General features: G+C 39.5%; 1 protein-coding gene across 10 annotated transcripts in view; it reads right to left on the bottom strand.

The window, feature by feature from the left end:
• Positions 1 to 23216, bottom strand: part of TBL1X (transducin beta like 1 X-linked) — a 199936-nt gene that overhangs the window by 78213 nt on the left and 98507 nt on the right. For all 10 annotated transcript variants that reach the window (XM_075095358.1, XM_075095376.1, XM_075095388.1 and 7 more), the window contains one exon: positions 10891 to 10998. The gene's annotated coding sequence lies outside the window, so the exon portion shown is untranslated. The remainder of the gene's footprint in view (positions 1 to 10890; positions 10999 to 23216) is intronic.

The raw sequence follows: 23216 nt of genomic DNA, 5'->3' as shown, positions 1-23216 counted from the left end.
TTAGTAATTAATTTTTAACTGCTGCACAACATGGCAAGTCCCTTTGGCAGGGGATGCAAAGGCAAAGCCTCTTTCCCAAAGACATTTCAGTTAAAGCTCTTGACTAAAGCCAGTGGAGTTACTGAAGTAAAGGGTTAAGTATTTATGGCTTTCAAGTGAAGCAGCGCCATGACAGCGATCCTACAGTATTTACTGAACATCATCTCTTGCAGGTCTAATGGAGGCCAGTTTACAAGAAGAGAAGGAGGGATGCAGTGGTCTACATGCAAGCGCACAATAGAAAAAGGGTTTCTCCACTTTCTTAGCGTGCTCTTTCTTACGTCACCTCCTACGATTATTTTTGTCTTTTATCGTTTCTTTGTTATGCTTTTAGAATTTCCCTGTTTCCCCTCAGGGTTTGGGGTATTCAGAATGAAGGTTATATTTACACTGGGGTGGCTGAAACTTTGCTGTTTTCTATTTCCAAGACACAGTTGACTAAACTTGGCAACATTTACGGTATCTGCTGAAACCAACACCTGACTTCCTCTATACCAAGTAGCATTAATTAGATAACTGACATTTAAAAAAAAGGAAAGAAGGTGATCACTGTCACCTGCCTCTTTCTGGTATCAGTCACTTTTTGCTGCCACAATTGAAAGAGTGAATGGTTAAATCTGGAAATATTTGTAGCATAAAAAAAATACATAAAAATTCAAACTCGGCTGTGCCAGGTTATGTAGGCAGTAGAAAGGCTGGAGATAATAGTAGTACACAGAATCACAGAACCATTTAGGTTGGAAAAGAGGTTTAAGATCATCGAGTCCAACTGTACAATAATTGTATTCATATGCCCTGCAATTTATTCCTTACTGAAACCCCTCTGAACGCCTGATGGCCAACAGCAGAAAGCCTGGGGTGTTCCGGCTGCTGGGGTGTTCATGGCGGGTGACCCCAGGAGGCTGCAGGCCACTTACAGAGCAGGAGAACTCCTCTGCGGGGGAGCTCAGCCATAGTCGGGCAGAATTAGCCCAGCACCGTAGCCCTGCTGGCAAGGTTTTGTACTTCTTGCTCTAGGGCCTGCAAAACAAATGGCATTACGCCTTGGGTTTTATGTATTTCATATTATTCCCAGAGTCAATGGGAATACATTTACTTTGGGAAACCAAAAGTCAACCTGCAGAATTTTTTTTCTTGCACTTCACTGCTATTAAGATGTCTCAAAGGGAAATTAGCTCAGGTCTTCAGGGGCAATGCCCCGATACGCCTTTTTGCAGTGTTGTTGCTGTAGAGAGTTATGAACAGCTGTAATTGACCGAAACTTATTCAACCATTCAACTGTTGCACAGGGAGGGCAGGTTACACCTGCCTGTCTTTTGTCAGTATGGACTCTCGCTAATAGTCAAATATGCAGTAAACAGTCGCTTGTTACCATGTGCAACAGCACCAGTCTCAGTATACAATGAACATACTCATGTCTGAAAGATATCTGAGCTACAAGCTATGCTGTTACTTTCCAGAATCTGCACGCAGATTAGAAGGCATAATTTAGCCTTTAACATAATCAAATACCCTTTAAACATGAGGGGAATTAGGAGTTTATTTTGGTAGGTTCAACACCCAATTCTAACATTTCAAAAGACAGTGCACCATTAAGCAAAGCATGCAAAACCTCATTTTTCAATTGCTCCCCCTTCCCAAATCTTTATGTATTCAGCAATACTTTCACTGTTCTGCCAGTTCCAGTCAGTCGTCGTTTAAACTGACTTGGAAAAAACGATGCATCCTGTCATCCCTTCCCCAAGCCCTGGGGTGCTGCAAAATACAGTCACATCTGCACCACATACAGTAAGTAACCACATCTTGTTTTTAAGTTTTGACCACATCCTTTTACCTCCATTTCAGCTTGGTGGGCCTAATTTAAGTAGTGGTTTACTAATTAGATGAAAAAGCATTAAAAATGTCTGCAAAACCAATCAGGAATCAAGTCCCAGTGGCTATTTTGCCTTCAATGGGGCAATTTCCTTAGCTGCCAGATCAAAGGTACTGCAGATGGCACAGACGCAAACAGCAGAATTAAAACTTCAGCATTACAGACAATCAAATGCCACTGATGAGCAAACCAAAACTAATAATTACAACTTTTATAAAAGGCATAGGAAGTAAGAGGTTCCTAAGAATTCTACTGACAGTCCAGTTCCTTATTGCTCCCAGGTCTGTTTACTTAACGTTTACTGTACCCATCGGGTATAACACAAGTAGGACTGGGGAGAGCATAACATTGACTGTTTTTATTCCAATACTGGACTGAAAAGCCTATTAAATTATGGGAGATTACACACCATCCACAAGGAAATCACTGTCATTTTCAACTGATAAATTGAAATTACTAGGGGAAAAAAGGTCTCTGTGCTTTTAAAGCAATGACTAAATAACTTTTTCTATCTTGTCTGTGATACAGAAGAAAAAGACATAATTTCTAAGGGCAGAATGTAATTTGTATGTGCTATAGCCATTAAAAACTCTACATGATAACCAAAATCTACTCTGCATTGTACAAAACAAAACTAAGAGTGGCTAAATTAATAGAACTATTCAGATGACAAGATACAGCATACAATAAATTGTCATTGGTTTTAGTTGGGTTTTGTTTTTAGGCTCAGATACTACAAAATACAGGAGCAGGAAAATGTGATCACAGATCCATGAATGTATCTGTTTTATCGGTTCAGTTCTAGTTTAAAGAAGTTTAAATGAGCTTTCATAATGAAAGGCGACGGGACCAGATCAAATGGCGCAAGTGATTTGATTAGCTCCACGCTAACCATCATGGGTAGATTTAATTTAGAACGGAGCGATCACGTCTGACTGTGGTAAACAGCTCAGCATTTGCCTTCCAAGGTAACACCTTCATAGGAGAAAGATCAAAATTTGCTGTCTTCACAAAGTTTTTAGGTAAATCCCCCAGTTCAAGCCTCTGGTAACTTCTCAAGAGAAATAACTACAGTAAAGAGAACAACGCAAGTTTCTAGAACACCAAGAAATCACTTGAAGTATAAAATCTGCTGTGTAAACTCTCTCTAAATCTACTGAGTATCATTAAAATTATGTAAACAAGCCCTGGAGCTGAGTTTAGCAGTCAACAAGAGCAACTGGGACAAAGCCACAGCAAAAACCATATACCTAAAATATTTCATCAACATATCAACTCCAGTAGTAACAAACATGCTGCACAACCAGAAATTCAATTTCCTACAGCCCTACAAAAACAAGGCCACTCCTATTTTGCTCTCTTTCAAAGGGATATGCAATTCTTCCACTGCATAGCACAAGGGTTTAAATCAATACAAATGCAATCTCATTTGTCTCCAATATATTTGTGTCAAAACTTTAGGAACACAAAACATAATATAATAATGCAGACCATTACCTAGCAATGAGTTCTTAATATTCACTCTCCTGTGAAATCCTAAACCAAAACTGACTTAAGAGCCAAGAGAATAACATATGCAAAGAGGCTAGACTTCAGAAAACCTCCAGCAAAGTTAAGATACTCTTTACTCACAGCACTACCTGGAAGGTGAGAGAAGACTGATTACAGGACCGGCGACCAGAGTAAGAAGAGAGAGCTCTGAGAGACATGGCACCGTGAAAGCTTTGGGGAATGACTGAAATAAGCACCGCAAGAGAAATGAAAATTTGATGTAAGGAGATTTTGTAGATTCTCAAAACATGCACGTTGATGGAAAAGTTAATATAAAGGAAAGAAAGGTTGGTTTATAGAAAAAAAAAAAGGGAAAACAGTTGGCAAATTTGGATTTATACCTATCACAAAATGGGTAATTGGCAATAATAACAGGCTTAATCTACCTCAGATAGATACCAAGTTTTCCCTCATTTTTGGATTTTGGCCGCGCTAGCTAATCAAGCATCTACAGAGTTGAGAAACCCAGAGGATCCCTAGGCTCCAGTCTCCCTGCTGGAGTTGTAAGACCATTCTTTCCTCCCCTTCCACTCAACCTCCCTGATCCAACTGCTTATACTTATCCCCTTCCCTATCCCTGGGAGCACAGTCTTCAGATCCATGTCACCACAGATAGCTTGCTTCCCTGACTTTTGCTGGTCTGACCTTGGGTTATTTTATTTAAAACTGATCTTGTTACTTTTTTTCTTTAATCGTCTTTGCAGTTTTAGACACCTACTTACAGGGAGGATTTTCACTCTTTGAGCTTACAAAGATTGTATGTATTAACAGACTTCCAAGACATTATGTAATTAGGATGAATTCAAAATATTTGGGCTTACTCTTAAGCAGATAATTTGCAAAGATCTGTTAGTATCTAGAGAGAAATCAAATGCATACACAAAAAGGGAAAACAGCTTTTCCAGTTTACTGCTAAGCAGAGATTTCTCAACTCAATTTGTTCAAACCGAATCATCCCACTGTGATTAATAGTTTGACGTAAAGCTAGAGTTGTTTAAAAGAAGGAAATGAACAAAAATATTGGAATGATATTGTATAATCTGGAAAGGTTTGAAGTAATGTTTTGGGAAAACATGGCTGGAAAAAACTCCTGGCATATCAGATACCACGTTTAACCTTAGTCATATTTTGTCACAGCTGAACTTTTGGCTCAAAAAATAAAGATTTTGCAAAAAAATCATGAAACTGGCAGTGTAAAATGAGGATATTGTGCTAAAACCTAAAGTAATACTTTTAAAACATGTGATTAATTTATATTTGAGGTCAAATTTTGAAGCAAATCATTAAGCCTCAAATGACCAAAGATATTTAATACCTGTGTTCATGGCATGGAATCACATAATTAACAAGGAGACACAGTTTCATTTAAGGCCAAATTACAATGTTTATTTAAAAAGGTGCACTACACCCTTCTTTTGTGCCAGTAAAAGGATTATTGTTTTTGCATGGTGATGCTCAATTTCTAATATAAAGGAAAAGACTCATCTCAATGTTAAAGCGTATCCATGTCAAACCTCTTTTGCAACAAACTTCATAACTTGAAAGCTCAAAGGACAAATAAGCATATTTTCTGCATTTCATTTCGCTACAGACATAAGAAGATATTCTAATATTAAGCAAGTCTTTAACATTAAACTTAATACTAAGGCAAGATGATTAACATGTTTAAAGTCTAGTTTGAGTTATATGGGCCATATGCTTCAATTCCTGTACAAAAGCCAGCAGCTACACTTGAATTACACCAAGATTTCTCCAAACTGATTTTGTTTTCCTATCAGTGTTGAGCAGAAGAATCAAAAACAGCAGCATCATCCTCAAGCTAAAATAACAGAAGCACCCTTTGACTGCTCAGGATGTATTTACATACCATTTTGAAGAAACTACTTGCTATACCTTGCTCTGGAACAGTATTTCTGAACTAGCAGTCCAGAAACTGCCATTAACTAGTATGGTAGGAATACTTCTTAAGACAGATTGCTGTTTTTCTAATCTTGTCAGCTACACTTAATGGGACATATTCTGAACAGGCGTTTTTAGATAAACCAGCTAAACCACAAGTTTGCCTTAATGCCTTTTGCAATTACAAAAGGAAAAATTGTTTGGTAAAGGCAAAAGTACACTAAGAAGCTGTAAAATACTACTGCAAACAAATTGCAAGTTGATCTTTCACATACTATACATTTTTCATAATTGTCTATCTAGACAAAGGTTATTACATGTGTTATATACTATATATGTATATAATTTAAAGATCATAGATAGTTAATAAATAGTGTAAATAGTTCAGCATAGAAGTAAAAGTAGTATTTCATTTGCAGGCCAGTTGCAGTTCTGTGTGGGAATAAGATATGTGATGTGGCTAATCTATTAAGGCGGCTCTCAAACAGTAACCTAAAGGGAAGCTTTAATTGTTCTTTTTTTTAGTATCTTCCACATAGCTAACCTCAGGTTTTGCTTGGCACTTTATATTTCAATGAAGAGAGAAAATGCCTAGCCAGTCTTGGACTCACTGAAATCAGCTTACTGCCAGTGTCCTCAGACCAGCTATTACTAATAAGGACAGGTATAGATCACTGCAGTACTAACTCTTCAAAACATGGTATCGTTGCCTTTTTGTTTATGAAGAATTCCCTGAGTTAGACTGGCATCTTTCCTATGTTGTAGAGAATCAAAACCATCTTATACTTTTAAAATTAATTTTATAATGTTGAATGTAATAATTCTTTAAACATACAAACTAGGAAAAAAAAATGGTTTTTTTTTCCCTATTTTCTATCAAGGAATGTGAAAATGATTACGATGAATCATTATATCCAGAGACCTTGATTAAGGGAGAACTGAGTAGGGACTAGAGCGAAATTATTTTACATTTCCTTGATCAGAGATATCCAATCATGCTACAGAAGGCGGCTCCTATGAGCCTTTATTCTGTTTATTAGGAGTGGAAGTAGGCTAGATAAAAGGGAAATTAATTTGTGCACGCATCAGTTGAACTAAACTTATTTAAACTGATTTAAGTTGACGATAAACACAATTCATGTTACAGAGGTTTGGGATGCTTGCTAATTTACATTGTAGCTCAGAGAGTAACCAATAAAAAAAATTAACTGTCTGAGATATAACAAAAATTACAAAACCACTTTATCACAACAGATACATTGCTTTTAAGAGTGTCTTTCCTGTTTCCCATACATTTTCTGAGTAGGTTACAGCCATATTAACCCAATCTCCTGAACCATTTACTGGGAGAAGACACAGCGCTACACAACCCTGGGAAGCCATCTCACATGTGAAGGTCCGAACGCAATATGGATTATTCAAAGGGAACGGGCTTTGCCCAAGTCAATACAAAGACTGTTTTGAGACATACTGCACAAATGGTTGCACTGATGTAAAACTGGGTGCGCTGCAGCTGTTTGCCTCTGCTCCTTAACTGGAGTTTACTGTCCCTCATAGCTGAACCAGAGCAAAAGACTCTCTGATCTCTCCTTGCATTCTTTAAAGTTAGAACATCCCAGTACGTTTTAACAGACTTCAGCAAGAGCTGTCTGGAGACAGACTTTGTGCTGAAACAGTCAGGGACACTCAAGTGCGCTGCTCTTTCAGTTCAGACACGGGCTCTGTAACAGCTTAAAACACCACACCTTTTTCTGTGGTGATAATTCACCCTCCAACTATACAATTACAACTTTACCAAGTCAGAGTAATCACATTTATGAAAGAAAAGCTTGGGCCAAGGTACTCCATTACAAAGCCAAGTGTGAACCTATGACCTCGTGTATAAGTAGAAATGCAGTATCAGTGATGACATTCTTGTAATTCTGTTTTAATTAATTATACCTGAAACCTCAGCAGTTCTTACTGAAGAACTACATCTTAACTCTCAGTATTACAGATAAGTAGACTTTTGGAAAAAAAGAATTCTATTTCTTTTTTCTTACAGCATTCAGAGTGAAGATTAGACAGTAAAATATCAACTGAAAATGCTCACAGGCTGCCTGAAGATGGAAATTCTTCTGAAATTAACTGATGTTAACATGTATACTGGGCACAGATCTTTAGCACGTACTATCTATATAATAGTATGATTATCCATAAATTTTATTCATGTTCCATTAAATCAAAGCAGTTCTGTGATTCTGTGATTCAGGTAGGAACAGCTCATACAAATACTTAAATAGCAATATGGATCCTATTCGTCTCCAAGGTTTAATTTATAGAGAAACAACTTCTTGGAAGAAAATTTTATTACACATTCTGCTGCTGTGTGGGATGACTGCATGAGATATTTAGGAGTATGTTTAACTAGACTGCCTGTAGTAATTCCATTTCTACAGCATAATGTGATAAAAGAATTTAGTTTAAAACAAAAGCTTCAAGTCAACCAACCTTTAAAAAGCAGAAAATCCTATTTTTCTTCAGAGAAAAACTGTCCTAATTCTGTTTGGGAAGCAGCAGATTTACTGCACGTGCATAGTTGCTCGTTACAGGTAGTCCGCAGAAGACACAGCCTCTGGAACATGCTACGCACACAGTGTTTGCACAGTACATGTACAAGGACATACCTGGGTTTTCCAAGAGTGCCACAGCCTAAGCAGAATTCACTGACCCAGGCAAACTTCTGCAGTTCTGCCCAGAGAGGTTAAGCAGACTTCAGGTGGATGAAGAAGAACTGTTTACCTGCATGAAGTCTCTGCTGAGCGAAGTTACGGGAGCAGTTTCATGCAAGGCAGAGCTCTGCGCCTACCCACCCTGTGGCAGGTGCTATGCTCATAGAGGTATGCACCTTTCACTTAATCTGGCACTCCAGGTAAGCTAAATGTACACTTATTAACAATTACAACAAAAATTGTCTTCCTCCACTCTGCATTTCTATTACTGGTACTTTCAAGTAACTGGCACAGTGAATGTGGTACCCTAGCATGCTCTACAAATCAAAGGGCAGAGAGTACAGGGCAGTCACAGCCCAGTCCTTAAAGGGCTGAATTATGCCTTAAATAATCACCAGTTTAGCTTAAAAATCAAAGGATAATGCATTTTACCATCTTATTTTGGAATGCTAGCATCCTCAAGACTCTCTTCACTATCATCAAAAACCTTCCTTGGAACCTTAGCTATATTAAAGAAAAAAGATTTTTAAAAAAGAGAAATAATCTTATTCCACTAGCAGTAGTTTAAAATGCTACCGTACAAAAGGAAGGCTCAAAGCGAGTATCTCAGAAGTTGGCCATGACTGGAATAGTACTTTCCTCATCTCTCCAGAACAACGTAAAGGCATAAAAATTGTTACCTAATATACAAGTTCATGTTCCAACTAGATAGACTTTCTTCTGACTTGGCTGAAAGGCCAAAAAATACTGATTAAGTAATATTTCATGAATAAAACCTGAGTTCAGTACCTATGATTCACCAAGTAGCAAGAAAAGTGTCAGGGAATATATGAATAAAACTCTGCTTTAGCCTTGGAACAGCTGCAAATTTAAAGAATGTTTATTTTTATGCTATTTCAAAATATGCCTATTTTTAAAAATATTATGACAACTGTTCACTATTTTTCAGTGAACAGACACAATGCCATGTGACTTTTAAGAATAACTACACACATTAAAAAAAAAACCTCAGAAATTAATTCAAATAGGAAATTTTGGGCTAAAGACAACAAACAAGAAAGCAGAGGGCCTCCAACCTCTGATTCACGTTTTAAAAGAATACATGCAAAAAGACCCAAACAACAAACATATATCTTCTCTGTAAGTAGAAAAAAAGCATTTTTACAAATAAGGAGGCCATTAGTAACCAAAATGAATGTTAAAAGACAACTTCAAATTAGCATACCCAGATAATTTGTGCCTTAGAGGCCTAAAAGTGTTTGCACGAATATCATTTCAATGATGCTATTTTTCGATGCATTTTGGAACACCAGAGAAATTCAGTAAGACTGCTAGCACTTTCTGCCAATATTTGAAGATAGTAAGCGGTATGATCTCAGTAATTATAGAGCTCTAAACCATTATTAATCTCAGGCAAAATAACCAGAAAACTGATAAAGGATAAATTCACTAGGAAATGACCGAATAAAACGGATGGCAGCCAACACCATTTTAGAGAAACTTGGTCAGATTTAATCATCTGATACAGTTACGAACTGCGGTCAAGAGAAGTTACTCCATAAATGAAACACCCAGACTTTTGAACAGCATTTAGCTTACAGCTACACAACATTCAGAGTAAGAAGTTATTATCAGTATCATCAAATGCGATTAAGATACAGATATAATATAGTAGCTGTTAACAGGAAATAATAATTGAAGAAGAGTGCTCTACATTACTTCAATAAAGTCACCCAGTACTAGCTCAATATTATCTAAGGGTATCATCAGCAATACAAAAATAAATATTGTTGATAGTAGTTATGGCTCAAAAAAATGTCAGATTGGTTAATAAAGGTAGCAGAGTGATTATTCAGAGTAATATAGATTGCTTTGTAAGATGGGGATGGTGTATTACAGCCAAGTGGACTTACGTAGCAAGCAAGCAGGAAAGAATGCAGGCAATACCCAGAAAACGGTGCATCATAGAAACCAAGGACTTACAAAATAAATACAATTGTCATGGCACAGAAACAATTCAGTACAAATTCCAGTGAAACCATATGACAAAAAGGAATAATAAAACCCCCACGCATGTAAGTGCATAAGACCAGAGACACTACTTTTGTTCACAGCATTAGTGATACTGGAATAGTGATTCAGCCGTACGGCCCCCACACTGATTTCCCAAGATGGCAAAGATCTTGGTTTTTCTTGATGCCTTCTCCATAATTCACCAAAAAAGGGGGAAGAATTCTGTACCTCCTTAAGATGTTAACCAGAATGCCCCACATGCACATATTAGCACAGCATGGGACTGAGAAAGTCGTGTGAAAAGGGCACAGCAGCAATCTGAAAAGGCTGGAGAGTATCAGTAGTTACATGAACACAGAAACAGTCTCTGTTCCATTCCAGGCAGGTAAGGGAGCTCAGGCCTCATGTTAGTGACTGGGCAGTACTAACAGTGGTGTAGGTACAGTGGTAAAACAGATCTTACCACTGATGTGTTTTGGGGTGATTTCCTACCATAGCAATTACTTCACACTGAAGCCACTTAAAGAATTGTACAGTACTTCTTTGCTTTGCTACACTGTGGCTCTTCAACCTGTAGCTTAAAAAACAACCCTGAATAAATGCAGACTTTTTGTCAAACGTCTCCATTTGAGAGAGCTGGACTGCTGTAGCCTTAAATGACAACAGCGGTAGACATACATCATCACGTGTACGTGTAGGAACTAACTGCATGTGTGGCTTCACCAGGGAAAAACCTGAAAGGCAGTTGGATACGAAACTGCATAGCCAAGGTAAGATCTTGTTTGGCGATTCCTTTTGGCTTACCTGGTCGTGAGACCCTTGAGCTGCTGAATGCTGCTCCTCGCAGGCTGCTGTCAAGAGTCTGGGGGTTTGAGTTACCATGGAGATCACTGCATCTGACAGCTGAGAGGGCTGCAATGAGAGACAGAGGTACCCGTCAAGCCAGTTTCCATCACCTCATCAAAAGACGAGCATTTGACTCCATCGGCTTTTGGTGTTCACCCAGGTACTAGCTCCCAAGTTAGGGGCTCTGGCAGAACCGTAAGGGAAAAAACCCAACACCCATCACAGAAAGAAATAGAGAGGCAAGGGCAAGCCCCAGGGACTCACAGCATTTGAGCGCTTTGCAAAGCTGTGCACTTTTCAGGAACCTGAAAGAATCCTAATACACCCTGAGCTTGGCTCAACAATTTTCAGCCTCTTTGGTCAAGTATAACATCAGCAGGCAATTCATCCAGAACCACCACTGAGCACAGGACTGAAACGCCAGCGTGCTGCCTCAGTACAGCGGGGGGGACACAAAAGTGCTCCCTGAGAAAGCTTCCAGTGGGAATTGATTGAGTGTCACTTCTGTGCAAAAAGAAGTAAGTAGGCCAAAGAAATTACCTTCCTGTATGTTTTTTTGCAGGGAAGTCTAAATGAAAGCATTTATGAAAATCAAACATGAAAGATAGCCTGGCATTCTTCTGCAATAATAAACCTATTTGCAGACTTTTCCATGCCTGCCATCGAACATGATGAGTAAAGCCTTATTTCATATTTCCTCTGCCATTCGATCGCCATGTATCTTGACTAGTTTCCTACTCCTGCATTTCAAGCCTTAAGTCTTATGCTCAGTTTTTTGTCTATATAATCTAATAATTAAATGCTGCAAAGTGAAATGAGATATTCATTGGAGGCTTTTTAAATTAATTACACTCTTCCACACAAATGTCTAACAGCTTTTAAAACTATACATTAAGGATCATTTTATGATATAATCAATTTAATAAATAACATATTTAAACACATCATCAGGAGACACTTTCATAAATCCAGTTCTAATTCTCAGTCTGTAGTACTACAACATGTTCTGGTTTATATCACTGTGAGACAAGTACACCATCTAACCAAATACAAGTACTCACCCGAGAAAGAGTTACACCTATTCTAATCAGAGGTAAATGATGATACAAGGGACAAGAAATTACTATTTAAACATCATAAAGTATTAGCAATATATCAGCTAGAAGTCTGTAGTTTTTCTAAGTTTGCCTGCTGAATGCGTATGAACCTCCATCTACCTGGCTACCTATATAATTACTTATCTAATTCTCAGATGGCATTCTGAGATGACTGTTGTCATCTCTTCGTCTTATTTTCAACTTTTCTCCCGTCTCATTTTTCTCTAGAGCATGTTTATACAAAATATAATGTACTCAAGAAGCACAACTCTGTATAAACATAAAATCTGAAAATCCAAGCAACAATTAGAGTATTTTTTGTTACAACTGCTCCACATCTTACGGGAAAAGAGTATTATTATATTAAAATTATCTTTATTCAGTACTCTTGACATCATGCTACGCAACAGTAACTAACGCACACTGAGGTTGGTCTGATGACAAATACCAGGAAAATAACTAGCTCATCTGTGCTGAAGGCTTCTGCAAGATTGATGGAATTGAAAGCACACTGTAGAATACCAGATACTCATACCTAGCACTGTAGATGGAAGTATTGTTTTTGAAGAAATTGTATTAATACTTTCTGTCATAATTATACTAATAAATTGGTTGAGCCATGTTTTCTTTGTTCTGTTTACAAATCTTTTATACTGGATCACTGGTAGCTTTTATCAGTGACGGGGTCACTTAAAGGCCATTCGCCTTACCATGTTGCTACAGAGCCCGCAGAAGGTATCTGTACAGGCAACACTGGTCACACAGGCTGGAAGAGCTAATTGAATCCTGTCAGCCAACTTTTTGGCAAAAACTTTCACACTGGCTCTCTACTGAAAAAGTCTTTTGTGTGAAGACTAGGGCCAAGTATATAAATGATTTTCAAGAATGAAGCAAGGGGAAAAGGACAAATTAGAGATTAAAAGATATGATTTCTTTTTAATTATTTTATTACCCATATGTGTCAGTCACACTTAACACAGAATCATAGAATCATTAAGGTTGGAAAAGACCCTTAAGATCATCAAGTCCAACCGCTAATGTATCACTACCAGGTCCACCACATATCCTCAAGCACCATGTCTTCCCTTCTTTTAAATACCTCCAGGGATGGGGACTCAACCACTTCCCTGGGCAGCCTGTTCCAGTGCTTGACAACCCTTTTGGTGAAGAAGTTTTTCCTAATATCCAACCTAAACTTCCCCTGGTGCAGCTTGAGGCCATTTCCTCTCATCCTATCGCTTGTTACTAAGGAGAAGAGACCGACCCCCGGCTCGCTACAACCTCCTTTCAGGTAGTTGTAGAGAGCGATAAGGTCTCTCCTCAGCCTCCTCTTCTCCACACTAAACAACCCCAGTTCCCTCAGCCGCTCCTCATAGGACTTGTTCTGTAGACCCTTCACCAACTTTGTTGTCCTTCTCTGGACACGCTCCAGAAACTCAATGTCCTTCTTGTAGTGAGGGGCCCAAAACTGAACACAGTAATCGAGGTGCAGCCTCACCAGTGCCGAGTACAGGGGCACAATCACCTCCCTGCTCCTGCTGGCCACACTATTCCTGATACAAGCCAGGAGGCTGTTGGCCTTCTTGGCCACCTGGGCACACTGCTGGCTCATGTTCAGCTGGCTGTCAACCAACACCCCCAGGTCCTTTTCCTCCAGGCAGCTCTCCAGCCACTCCTCCCCAAGCCTGTAGTGTTGCATGGGGTTGTTGTGACCCAAGTGCAGGACCTGGCACGTGGCCTTGTTGAATCTCATGCCGTTGGCTCTGGCCCAACAATCCAGCCTGTCCAGGTCCCTCTGTAGGGCCTTCCTGCCCTCCAGCAGATCAACACTTCCACCCAGCTGGGTGTCACCTGCAAACTTACTGAGGGTGCACTCAATCCCCTCATCCAGATCATCAATGAAGATATTGAACAAGACCAGCCCCAACACTGAGACCTGGGGAACACCACTTGTGAGCGGCTGCCAACCAGATTTGACTCCATTCACTACCACACTCTGGGCTCGGCCGTCCAGCCAGTTTTTGTCCAAGCCGTGAGCAGCCAGCTGCTCCAGGAGAATGCTGTGGGAGACAGTGTCAAAGGCCTTATTAAAGTCCAAGTAGATGATGTCCACAGCCTTCCCCTCATCCACTAAGCGGATCACCTTATCATAGAAGGAGACCAGGTTAGTGAAGCAGGACCTCCCTTTCATAAACCCATGCTGGCTGAGCCCGATCCCCTGGTTGTCCTGCACGTGCTGCGTAATGGCATTCAAGATGATCTGCTCCATGACCTGTCCCGACACCGAGGTCAGGCTGACAGGCCTGTAGTTCCCCGGATCCTCCTTCCGACCCTTCTTGTAGAGGGGCGTCACATTTGCTAGTTTCCAGTCATCTGGGACCTCCCTGGTTGACCAGGACTGCTGATAAATGATGGACAGTGCCTTGGCAAGCTCCTCTGCCAGCTCCCTCAGTATCCTCGGGTGGATCTCATCCGGCCCCATGGACTTGTGAACATCGAGGTGAAGGATCAGGTCAGTGACTGCCACCTCTTCAAAAACTGGGACTTCATTCCGCATGCTATCTCCATCTCCCAGCACAGGGGCCTGACAACCCCGAGGATGACCCTTATGATTGGTGAGAGCATACATGTGGATGGCTGTAATAATTTGTCACTCTAGCAGATGACCCTACCCACAAGGTGTTACTCAAAAATAAAAGTTTCTTAAAATCTAATTTCATACAGAAATAAGTCCTAATATCAGCTTTGAAATAAACACTATGCAAAGACAGAAATTTTTTTTTAAACTTTCATTCTTCAAACTTTCATTGGCAATGCTAATATTACAACCTATCACTACTTACAATAGCATTAAGGTCTCCACAATTTAGAAAGAAATTGAAAAAAAACCACAACCCTCCAGAGATCACAGAATACAGCTGCAAAAGTGATTAGAATGCTGTAGAAAATACTTTAATATGAGATATTTGGAGAGTTCAACTTGTGTAGTTTATTAAAAAAAAAAAAAAAAAAGACAGATGACCTGATTACAGCACCGAAGTATTTTCATGGGGAGCAAATACTAAGTACCAACTGGCTTGTTAATCTAGCAAAGAAGGGTATACATAAAACAAATTGGTACCTGGAAGCTCACGCCAAAATGAAATGAGAAATAAAGCACATGCTTCTTATCACCTGTGATTAACCACTAGTACAGCTATCAAAGGAGAATGCAGAGTCTCAATTTTTTTCTATCAAGGTTTAGTGGGACTTTTCTAGAAGATTAATTTTTGTGAAAATGCAAGTTATCCTGTAGTCATATACAAGTTACTGGGTTTCACACAGATAGCAAAGTCTGCAATACGGAGAAAGGGAGATCAGGTGATGTAGTCATCCCTTCCTGGTCATAAATTAAGTATATTATGATCCGAAATGATTGTCTAGGTTTGTAACTAAAGCACTGGATGGTGATGAGCGCTGTGCACACTAAGCTGCTGGTGGTAGCACATACTTAGTGACAAACTTGTGCATATACATGTACATTTAGCAAGAGAGTGGGAGTTTGTTCAGGCCATATGTGGAGTCAGAGAATTACAAACATCCTTCCAGAGACAGGTGGACTAAATTCTGCTGCAAATAATACTCTGGCTTCTAATTTAGGAAGCCAGTTCTTTCCTCCATGAGCTGAAAGGACTCGGTCACAGGAAAGTGGTGGTGGGAGGTCTCTTCGCACAGGTCATTCAGGGCATCAGTAAGATGACTGAAGGCAGGCAATATGAACACTGCTCCCTAAATCAGTTCCCCTGCTCCACAGGTGTTAAGCAATGACAAACATTACTTTGTGTTATTAATTACTTGCCAGTCCCATCCCTGTGCGCAGTAAGCTTTCTAGGCAGAAAAAGATTCCTACCAGGGAATTTCAGTGGGTCAGACAAGTTCCCCACCTCAGCTAAAATCTAGGTGCTGCTGTCACCCCGCAGCACCACGCTTCCAGCTCCCTCTCTACAACAGCAGCCTTACTCCGGGCACACAAGTAACATGGACTTCTCACAGAAGTGGCAATAGGAGAAGAAGAAACGGCCCAAGCGTACACTGAACTGCTCTCATAGTTAGCAACTTGAAAATTTTGTCCCTTAAGCAAAATAAGTAAAGATATTGGAAGGGTCAATTTAGCTAGCGTTAGTGCTGTTGCGATGCCTTGGGCTGCCAGGAAATTTAACCATGTTTAAATATTAACCAAAAATAACAGTTAAAAAATTTCATGCATTTTCAGTAATTGTAAATCTGGTACACACGGACTTTGGATGTTGCACTTCTTTTGAAAAGACAAAAGTCAGCCAAACAATGCAAATACATCCATCCGTCTCCTTATCTCTCAGCTACTCCATCGGACACAACCTCCATGAAGCAAAACTGTGGAAAACCCTGACACCAGCTCACACACAGGCAGTTGATACAAAACCCCCTGCTTGTATCAGAAGTGCAAATTTAACTGAAGAATACTAATGTTACCTTTCACCCCTGTCCCCAGACGCCGGTTGGAGTGCAGCTGCCTGCCAGGACACGGCAGGGTGTCGAAAGTGCCAAGCCGCGCAGCACCATTTCCATTGAGAATTCAATAAAGCGACATTCCCTTAAAGGAGGCCTGAATTTGGTGCTGCCCCTAGTAGGCCAGAGATGAAATACTGCATTTATCCAATGCTTCATATGTAGGTTTCCTTTTGCAGGCACCTGCATGACTTTAGGGAACTGAAATTGGGGGCCAGATTTATAGGAGGCACTTGAAATTATCAGCTGTGCAGGTGGCTAGGGGTATGAGCACCTAAACAGTACAGATTTACTACCGATTTACTCTCAGAGTAATTAGTCACATCATGTAGGAAGATGTTTTTGTAAATCCTACTACATTCCTCTAAACAGATTTAGATACTTAAATATTTTTCCAATCTGATTTATGTTTAAATGCCATTTCTTCATAGTTTCAACAAATCATTTTATTTCTTTTTACTAAACATAGATGATGAGAAACCAAACCAGTGACATTACTATTCAGTTTCCTCACATTTCTCTTAATGCTGTTCCATAATATAAAAACATTAATTGGCTGACTAGTTTATCATCCCCCTCCTTTCTGGCTTGTAAAGGCACAGGAGGGTTTAAATGATAAACAGGCCATCTTCAACAGACACTGAACTACAAAAGCATTTTTGAGAGATTTCCATATATCTCTGGGAAAGAAATGCAGGATACCTAATGCACAACTTGAATATTTTGCTTTCTTTCAAATTGATAAACAGCTTTAATATTTTCACACAAGCCCTGGGGGCTTATACTGGTAGTAAACCAGGACTATGTGGAAGATTCCAAGGGACATGAATAATTATGCCACCCTTCAGGAAGAAATAACCTCAAATGTATTTTTTAAAGTAATTCCTAAAAAGTGTACACATCAGTGAAGAGTACATTGAACATTTGCAAAACTTCTGCTAATGTGCTGGGTTTTTAGTCTCTTTATGGATTAACATTGTATATAAATATAATCACAGCAGTAGAAGCAGGGCTGTGGCTACCCCTGAGGCATGACCAGCAATCAGTCCGTACAAGGATCATGGATAAAACCGCAGTCACCTGGAGCCAAAACCAGGACCACCATTTTTAACACTACACAATGTGCTGGGGTTTCTCTATCATGTTTCCACAGAGCACCTATGCACTGGAACTTCAATCTCCGTCCAGAAAAACCCACACAATGCCTGCATATTAATGTACTTGCCCTAAGGTCTGACAGACGAAATGAATACTATTTAATGGCTTGCTATGATAAAAAACTTCCTCTCTAGATACTTACGTATCTATCTTCCCCCCCAGCCGCCTTCTCTAAAGGAAGTTAGGAGAGGTTTTTTATTTTAAATCTACCATAGATGAATGCTCAGATTTTACAAAGGAAACAAAGTCATGAGTCAGTCAGAAATCAGAGTCAACTTTGAAATAAATATTCATTATAGTACTAGTGCAAAAAGTTTTCCCATGGTAAAATCTGAGCCAAAGCAACAAAAAAAACCCTCAGAAATAACCCGTCTTCCCAGAAAAACTTAAAGTACTTAGAGTTGAAAGCCTCTCCTCAGAATACGGCAGCCTTTCAGGTGCAGCTCACAGAGTCTGGGCTGCCACTTTGAAGCAAGTCTCTCGAGGGAACACAAAACTGCAAGTGGAAACTCTTTTCACGTTTCATCTGAACTAATTCTCTCAAAGCTAGTGGACATAATGAAATTAAGAATTTCAGAAGCGTGGTCTCCTTAATTTGACTATATTCTGCCACCCCGTTTATGCAGGCTCCTCCAGAGATAAATTAACTCTTAGCATCCTGAACTGTACCTCAAAACAACACGTCTTAGAGCCAGACTGGAAGCCACAGTTACAGCATCGACCCTCAAAATTGTTTACCGCAGCCAAAGCTTTGCCTGCACAGACGCTTCAACAGCTTTAGTTTTTTCCTCCTTCAGCTGTGTATTTCAGTGTAGCAGATATTCTATCACACATAACAGTTTCAGAGCTGGGAGATACATGAGCTATCTACCATTATTTGATAGGCCAGTACTTTCAGCAATGATAATGAATTTATGGGAAGCTTAGCTGTCAGGAACTGAGGCAGGTACCAATACTGAAAATGCTTAGTACTGTAAGAGGCTTTTTTTACAGTGCATGGATTCATTGGTGCTGCACCTATGAAAATTCTTTCTCAGAAAGATATACACCTACCAAATAGCACAACAGTTATTCTACCAACCCTCAGGCAAACGAAATGCTATATTTCTAATTAACAAGTCCCGATTAAAAAAAATACTTCTCTCTTGACAGTAACTCATGAGATTTCTGCTGAACTTTATAAAACATGAAACAAAAAGCACAGCATGTCTGGGACTGTTGTGATGGAAACATAAAGATAAGCTCGTAATTATTAAATCTGCGATACTGCAGGTAGGTGGGAAAGAATTATCCCCTTCAGAAGCATTGAACTGTAATCCTCTTGTTTGTCTATTTAGCTCTACCTCAGGCAAAAGCATAGAATAAGAACCAGAAAAGAAGACGTGTAGTCTCCTCTGCATTGCCCTAACAATCACCATTAACTGAATTTAAAAGTAAGTGCAAGCTGCTTAAAAGGAAACCCACACAATTTAGTTTAATTCATAATTTTGCCCTGAGTAGATCTGTCACTCTAACCTAGCAAATGAACTTTCAAGTCCTTGGCCCCCAGTTGGGCAAATACCTCATTGCTTTCAGCATGCACATCTTGGGGGTGCCCAACTACAGAGCAGTACGTGAAAGGATTTGTTGTTTCCCACATTTAGACGATGCAAAGTGTGTACAGTTTTCTTGAGGTGCATCAGTAATGTGAATTGCAGCCTGCGGCAAAGACAGAGCTAGTACAATTTTCTTAAACAAGGTTTAATACATGTAGCCAATATCATCAGTTTCGTGTTGCACGTAGCTGTAGTTTCCAAGAAATTTTGAGGCTGGGATACGATAATATAATCTTGATGTTACGGAGGCATAAATAACTGTTGCAAGGTCAGGCTTTAGGAGAAATGACTACAATCAACTTCCTAGGAACAGAGATGGCAGGCACTTTGGACATGCCACAGGGGATTTGGGGAGTGGCTTGTCCCCAAAGGACCTTTTGTAACTTCATCTTGGGTGGACCTTCACTGTAACCAGATGCGTATATATGGTAATTAATACATTTAAGTCACATTTTCCCCTTACATTACAGCAATTGTGTGAAACACTCTAGGCTAGAAGCTGCTGAATCAGGAAATGGATCAGAAGCTAACTAAAATGCCTTTCTAGTTATTGATTCCTGCTTTCTGTTTCACGTCAGCTTCCTAGAATCCATCCAACACAAGCACGAAAGGGTAATGAGTTTCTGAACACACACTCTAATAGTGCACACTGCATCAAAGCTTTCAGTAATTGCCTGGATGCTGCTTCCCAGCAGTACTAAACAACTTAAATATAATTAGCTGGAAGCCCTATGGGCTGCATTTCCCCACTGGAACACCTCTTACACTAATCCATTTATCAGGCTGACAGATGACTGAATCACTCGTACTTTGGACCCATTCTACTAATAGTATTTCTCAAGCCAACATTTTGGTTCGTTCCTTATCTGGTACATTTTTTAAAAGAAAAAAACTGCATTATTTAGAGTGGGGAGAGAACTAGACACAACATATTCATCTCTTCCCAGTACTGAACAATGTTATTTGTTTGATTAGCTCACTAAGTATAAAATGCTGGAGCTATCAGGCAGAAATTGGAAACAAAATGTATGTATTATGGAACTATACACTGCCAAAAATAATAGGGAAACACAAAAACACTGAAAGGACTTTTGGAAGTCTTCCAGCCATTCAGAAGTTTTCGGAAGTTTGGATAAGAGGATAGCTTTCAGGGTATCCTTCCTGAAGATGGCCTGACTATAGCTGCCAAGTGAAAATTTCTCCATACTATTTACTTCTTCTACATCCTTCTGAACGACGGGTGACAAGAAATTTTAAAGCTGTTTGAATTATATGCAAATAGACATGAACATCATGCTGCCACAGAACTATGCACTTTGCAAGCTGCTAGAGAATTCTCATAGAAGTACAAAGAAAATAGTTCATTTCTTGGGCAGAGTTTCCTAATGTTGTAACGAAAACTATTTCATCATTGTATCCCAGTGGCTTTTATTTCCATACAGGTTCTAGGAAGCGGACCTCTGCAGGGGCTGAAATTTTGGGGACCACAGGCAAGGTTTTCCCAAATGTGCCATGCTGTTGAAATGAAGGACCCAGCTAGAGTTGTAGCTTTGTTTCATCTGGTTACTTCCCCTGGATGTTCTCACTATGGGCACAGAAAATCTTGATGTTGCAAACAATAAAACAAGAAGAAATGACTCCTCGTACTACTTCTACGTGAGCCAAACCAATATGCTGTTCTAAGGCTGACAGCCAACATTCATTAATTCTCTTTAAAATAGTACTACAAGTTAAAGTTAATCCATGGCCTCTTCCTTTTAGCTTGAAAGATAGCCATCAGTATTTGATTCCAACGGGTGACTACAAAAGCTATGCTTAAATTTTCAACAATGGAAGAGATAATGAAAATATACTCAGTGATCAGAAACTGATTTAGCTTGTGAATCAAGCAGCAGCAGCAAGATGAGGTACAGCCAGCACTTCCCTGGATCAAGACCAACGATCTATCTCAGAGCAGGGTCAAGAACAGCAGCCTCTTGGACATTACCAGACTTGATTTTTGAAAATGCAATAACAGGTGTTTACACTGCCTGGTAAAGTACCTAGCAGGTTATTAAATCCTGAGCTGTTTGAGATTTCTTCATGTGAACCCAGGAGCAGAAACCTCAGTTTCACATGCACTCCCCACCCACTCCTTCCCTCCGGCCTGAAACTGGAAAAGTCATCCCAGAGACATCGACACTTGCACATCGGCCAGCCAACTTCCCTGTCATTCAAAGCCAGCCCCTTCCTTCCCAGCTTCATCTCCTGTTTCGTGTATTTTCCACTTCTACAAAAGAGCAGACAGTATCCTGAACAAGGGCTGCCCCAAACCATATGAACCTCAACACTTGCCAGTCATACTTTCATACAAAATGCAGAATTTCACACTCCTGTTTCCACAGATTCCTTTGAAAGGCAGTGGTATTGAGCAGAACAAACATCAGATCTAATCAAAAGAACATTCTGAAATAAAAAAAAGTAGAAAAATCTTCTCCTGCTTTTAGCCATTTTTAATAAGTCAGAAAATGGTCCTGAATTTCCTACGGAAGAAAGTCTTTGCCAGGCCAGGAACGTAACATTACCTTCATTTGTATGCTTTACAGAAAAGCTTGCTATACTGTCAGTGAAGCTGTATTTCCTGGGTATTATTTCTCATTTCAGACAAATCTTTAATTCCTGAGGTAAATAATATCTCTTTCAAGCACTTTCAAAATTATTACATAAACAGATTTTCCCTTTATTTTAAGCTGAGGCAAATATACAGCAGCTTTACAGTTAAATAGTTGCACTAAATTCTTAGGGTTTTTCAGTAGAAGCAGAAAAAAATTCGAGAAGAGAGGAATCATTTAAGAATAAAACTTACGGCTGGAGTCATACTCCACTAACTACCATACTTTGTATGGTAGGTAGCGTACACTTGGAAGGACATGTCATGCTAAGCAGTTAGATATTGCAAAAACGCAGGCGGTTTTATGAGTGCAAATAAATGGCTGTTCTAAAAAGCATGGCCGAAGTGACCTAATACATTGATCTGCAAACCAAACACTTATTTGTAATATCTATTTCCAAATTAGATTTTTTTTATTCAGTAGCTACTATCTCCAGCATTACTGCATTAGAAAGAGAATGAATTTTCTTGCAAGATGACTTCTGTGCAGTCTCTGTCTTTGGACTCCTGACTGGACCAAACCCAGAACAGCTGGGTCTAACCCCAGAGCTGGCCCTGCTTTGAGCCAGGTGTTGGACTAGTGACCTCCTGAAGTCCCTTCCAACCTGAATTATCTTATGATCCTACAATAATAATCTCTCCATATTAAAATTACAGATGCTTGTTGTGCTATTTACAGAGAAAATAAGGAGCTTAATAAGAAACCCAAGGGCACAATCTTGCATATTGAATCCAGACAGATCCACGGTCTTAAAAGTATCAAACATGAGATATTCTTTCTGATCATATGAAGTTTATGCTGGTTAAGCAAGTATAACAAAGCTGAAGACTGATGACTAAAGACACAGAATGTTTTTGTTGCACTGCAGATTACCTTACATTTTACCATTACTTTTTCCTTTTACCTAAATCACTTGTAGAGCTCTAGGAGTAAAAACTATTTATATTAAATTGAATAACAGTTTAACTATGTGAATTGTAACCTTCCCCCAATTAAAACGCATGACATACAGTAATAGGTTATACTGTCTGAGTAGGAAAATTGCAGCTGAGAATACTGGCTAGAGAAATACACTAAATGAAAAAAAAGAGCAGGAACAGGAATTTATGTGCAGTAAACAGGGCTGTGAAAAAACTAAGCATTTCAAAACATGCAGATGAAAAAACCCTCCAAGAAATGCCACACAGACTCTGTGGTAAAGAGCACTGGTCTGGCACCTTCTTGGTCTGAGGAACCCAAGACCTTTGAGCTGGCCA

This window comes from Phalacrocorax aristotelis, chromosome 1 (genome assembly GCF_949628215.1).
Source record: "Phalacrocorax aristotelis chromosome 1, bGulAri2.1, whole genome shotgun sequence".
NCBI classification, from domain to species: Eukaryota; Metazoa; Chordata; class Aves; order Suliformes; family Phalacrocoracidae; genus Phalacrocorax; species Phalacrocorax aristotelis.
The sequence above is the reverse complement of the archived record's forward strand: the minus strand, read 5'-3'. Positions and strand labels throughout refer to the sequence as shown.